Raw genomic sequence first — 3,812 nt, 5'->3', positions numbered from 1 at the left:
CGAGGGGAATACAGGGAGAACGGAGATACCTGAATAACGGGAATACAAAGGGAGCAATAGTAATATAAGGAGAATATTGTAATTACAAGAGGATCAAGAGGAATACAAGAAGAACGCAAGAGAAACAATGGAAGTACCGGTACTGTTTAAACTCTGAGAATACTAGGAAAACCAGGAAGCGAAAAGAAGAACAGGGGAAGACATGGAGAAGTGGGAAATTACAATCTTGACAAGGAGAGAAGGGATTGAAATGTTATGCGAGGGTGGTTGTTGTCTTCGAAGACGGTCTGAACCTCACAAGTAAAACAAAGAAAGCAAACTTATGATGCAACTAGGCCAGGAGATAATGCGGTAGGGTGGCCAGTTCATTTCCCCCTCCACTGCATACATTGCCGACTAGCTACATAATACACTAGTGCAAATATTAATTCCAAGTTATTCCCTTCAGTATCTAATGAGCAGCAAATCGCAGTTCTACGTAATAACTGAATTAAGTAATCAGTAGAAGCGGGAATCGAACTGAAGTCCGGGTCCATTTCCAGATTAGCATGCAAACGCCTACCGTCTGAGCTACGCTGATGGCTTATTAGCTTCAGGAACCTTCAATTAATTAATATACTATGACAGTACTAGTAGTAGTATTAGTAGTAGTAGTAGTAGTAGTAGTAGAAGTAGTAATAGTAGCAGCAGTAGTAGTACTTAGTAGGAGTAGTAGTGGTAGTGGTAGTAGTAGTAGTAGTAGTAGTAGAGCAGTTGTAGTGGTAGTAGCAGTAGTGGTAGTGGTAGTAATAGTAGTAGTAGAGCAGTTGTAGTGGTAGTAGCAGTAGTGGTAGTAATAGTAGTAGTAGTAGTAGTAATAGTAATAGTAATAGTAGTAGTAGTAGTAGTAGTAGTAGTGGTAGTAGTAGTAGTAGTAGTAGTAGTTTAATAATATTAACAATATGAAATATCTGTAACACTCTTGCCTACATTATTATATTATGTTTGTAAAGAAATGTTTTTCGAGTCAAGGCAAATATACAGTTCATAACTGTCTTTCAAGGAAATATTGATTGCCACTGTTATTCTATTATTCCATTCTTGGCATAATAATTATAATCATTGATTTATATATTATTATGTCTTATAATTCATTGGTATATATCAAATAGAAGACATAAATATCTTGTATCTTCAATGTCAAAATTTATACGAACTATCCTTGTCAACTTTCAGTGTGTAGTGGGACACACAACAAAGGCGATATTCATGGAAGTACTTACGAGGTAGAAGATAACTTTTGTAAGCTATTGTACAGCAGTATTGTCAATGACACTCAACATCTGCCTTAAGTTACACGCATGTCATCTTCATTAGTTTCGACCTGCTGTGACCTTATATGAAGCACTATATAACACCGTGTGCCTGCAGTCTTCGGACAGCAGTGAACCGAAGATGAACTTCAAAGTCTTTATCCTTTTGTGTGTCGTTCTGGGGGTAAGTTCCGTTTCAATTTCGTGGCATATAGTTTTATAAGTATTTAATACGTGCACATAATGTTTAAGTCAATTATACTCAAACCTTTCAGCATATTACAATAACATATATGCCTCCCTACGTATCACATTATCACTCCCGAAAATGGAATTCTTTTAAGGGATATATCCATGGGAATTAAGACAGACTGGATCTTTTTTCGCGGTGTTAATTTATTACGCAAAGAATAGAGAATGTGTTCTTGTTCTAAAATAATAGACCGTTGTATTTTCACACGAATATAATTTTTTTTGGAATCCTCTACACCAAGAAATTTGTGTTAGGCAAACTGCCATATTTTTTAGCTACAAATGTTTCCCTTCTCAACTACTTCACAGATTTTTTTTTGGTTATCAAAGCCAATTCACTAAAAATCAAGCATATAATCTATATTTAGTTTAAAATGCAACATTACCAGGCGAATATATAAAAATTGAACAAAATGGCAGTTTGAAGTATCTATGAAACGATTTTTTTTACGTATAACTTCGTAAGAAATATGGTTTGGTGTCAATTCATCCAGGGAATAAAATTAATACATTTATATTGTCAACAACTCTTCTCCATAAAATTAAACACGAAACTTTGCGCATATTATCTGTTAATGGAAACAATCTTGTTAAATAATCGATAAAAAATTAAGATATAAACAAATATGTCTTAATTCACAGTGGCACTTAGAGAGTTTCAGCGTGTGTGATAGAGAGTAGATTATAACTTTTTTGAGGATTATACAATGTAGATGTGCCTAAGTGTTTTCGAAGGAATTTCATGTTTCCGTGTTTACTTCAATATCGAATACTCGCATATACAATTTGAAATGGTTTTCTCTAATGTCTGACCAACCCAGATAAAGATTTCATTTATTCGGCAGATATAGATGCTATATAATTTCTTGACGTAAAATTAATTAAAAATTGTGACAATCTCTTTATCTATGTTTGCAGGTCATGATGGTGCATGGTAATATAGTAAAGGGTGTAGTAAAGGGTGTAGAAAAGGAAATAAACAAGTTTGGACATAAGGTTGTAAACGCCATCGAAGATGAGGCCGCAAAAAAAATTGCACATGGCGTCATTAAAATAGTGGAAAAAAAAATAGGGTGAACATCGTGATACTCAAGACGCTATGGCAGAACATATAGCACAGAGTTAATGTGATCATATAAATGGCCATTATTTTCTAGTAAATTCAATTTCATGATGATTTGTTCCTGTTGTTTATGAAAACTATTAAAATATGAAATTGTGCTATTGTTTTAACATGATATATATTCCAGACTTTACTGAAATAAAGCAATGTATTATGCACGCACGATTTATCTTTCAGTAATTAGTATTAAAGTTTTTCTTGAGTTTTATATTTTCTGACCAAGTTTTCCTTACCTTTCAATATTTTTTCCTCCTCCTTATATGATTATTTCTTTATATTTTCATACTGCATATGGTATCAATCAAATTTACAAATGATAACTGATATTACTTAAAATTAATTATGTATATTTTAAGTTTAAAAATGAACCTACAGCTCTCATGACTGGTCTACGTCGCAGCTCAAATTTTGTTTCAATTTTCTCTTGAAACTACTGCTGTCAATTGAGATTTTTTGAATTAACATAAGTGTCTCATAGGAACATTCCACATAGATACAATTCGTTTTCTCGTTCCTCAAACAAATTTACTGATCTCGCGGAACGGAAATTCGTCAATCCTATAAATTGAAGAATGTGACGAGTTCATTCCTATATATAAGGAGAGTCTGTATGCATTCGTAACCTACTTGGAAAAGTTTACATTAATAAATACATCGGGAGGGATTGTAAAGCTTTTTTTTATAAAATAACGGTATTCTGATATTCTTTGACACAGAATGGCAGCAGAAGCCTGCAAAATGCATACGTAACAAGAGACTATTAATACAAACTTGGTATTACTCATATACAGATGAATAAATAACAATAATGTATATGTGAAATTCTCATATCCTTATATAGAGCTAATTGTATGTGGCTCAGAAAGATAATAAGTTATAGGAATAGTAACAATGAAGTTAGGACAATACGTAACTACACAGCATTAATAAATCTCAGAGGTAAAATCTATAAACTTACAGATTATTTACGCTCCCACCCTTTCCTAGATATACTCAAATCTGCGAATCATTTAAAAAAGTTGAGCGATTTTGAGTTTAGTTTTGAATTGTGTTATATATATATATATATATATATATATATATATATTGATTTCTTTTACGTACATTTCACGTATCTGCTGCCAATTGATCATGTTATATCTCTG

At 32.8% G+C, this 3,812-nt stretch overlaps 1 long non-coding RNA gene across 1 annotated transcript; it reads left to right on the top strand.

Annotated features, from left to right (window-relative positions):
- Nucleotides 1-1,372: 1,372 nt before the first annotated feature.
- LOC138705669 (uncharacterized) lies at nt 1,373-2,825 on the top strand. The gene is made up of 2 exons (XR_011333721.1): nt 1,373-1,476; nt 2,463-2,825. It is a non-coding gene; the product is annotated as an uncharacterized lncRNA (long non-coding RNA).
- The last annotated feature ends 987 nt before the right edge of the window (nt 2,826-3,812 follow it).

Source organism: Periplaneta americana, chromosome 9 (assembly GCF_040183065.1).
Source record: "Periplaneta americana isolate PAMFEO1 chromosome 9, P.americana_PAMFEO1_priV1, whole genome shotgun sequence".
NCBI classification, from domain to species: domain Eukaryota; kingdom Metazoa; phylum Arthropoda; class Insecta; order Blattodea; family Blattidae; genus Periplaneta; species Periplaneta americana.
This window is presented reverse-complemented; position numbering and strand designations above follow the sequence as displayed.